Raw genomic sequence first — 1,019 nt, 5'->3', positions numbered from 1 at the left:
CATATCGTCCAGGCCATTCGTGAAAATTCCAAGGGAGCCATATTGTCCAGGCCATTCACGTAGAGCGATTCCAGGGAGGCCATATCGTCAGGCCATTCCGTAGAAAATTCAGGAAGCCATATTGTCAGGCCATTCACGTAAAGAGCATTCCAGGGAAGGCCATATCGTCCAGGCCGTCCGCGTAAATGTATTTGTGCTTTGGGCTCCATAATAACCTTCATTTCTTGGTCATTTGTAGATGTTTCCTTCCTGAAGTACTCGTCTACTGCCGGCACAGCTTTAAGGGGCATTCTGAAAATCATGAACTTTACAAAGGGATGGGTGGGTGGGTGAGTTGGTAGGTGGGTGGGTGCGGTGGGGGTGGGGTGGGTTGGGTGGGTTGGTTGGTTGGTTGGTTGTGGTTGGGTGGGTGGGTGGGTGGGGTGGGTTGGGTGGGTAGGTGGTGGGTTGGTAGTTGGTAGGTAGGTGGGTAGGGATGGGTGGATGTGGAGTGGTGGATGTGGCGTGGATGGGTGGGTGGGTATAAGTGCCCAGGATTGTTTCGTTTCTTTGTTGACTAGAATTATTATGAAGAACTTTGAGGCTATATAGCCTCTGTTCCATAATACTTTAAATGAGGAGATATCTTTAAAAGTATGAAGTGTTCTTTACCTAAAATGACACGAGAACTTTTAAATTAGGAACCATAAGGGATAAAGTGTTGGTCTGTCTCTGGTACCTTAATGAAACGAGAATTTAAAGAAGTGTTCTCTGTTAACTCAAATAACCCTTAACCTCTAAAATGTGTTCTTTGTTCTGCCACTTCAATAAAGCGTTATAATAACACGAGAACATTTGGTATGAATCAACATATATATATACACATGTATATGGGGAATGACAAATTAACCACAAAATTTAGGACCTCTCGTGTACTGGAGTACTAAACGGGTCGTAATTTCTATAAAATACAAACATAAAATACTAATAACTCAATATATTCAAGGTCTAACTAACTCATCATCGCAAGTTTCATTAAA

This window comes from Homarus americanus, unplaced genomic scaffold (genome assembly GCF_018991925.1).
Source record: "Homarus americanus isolate GMGI-L3 unplaced genomic scaffold, GMGI_Hamer_2.0 scaffold18782, whole genome shotgun sequence".
NCBI lineage: Eukaryota > Metazoa > Arthropoda > Malacostraca > Decapoda > Nephropidae > Homarus > Homarus americanus.
This window is presented reverse-complemented; position numbering follows the sequence as displayed.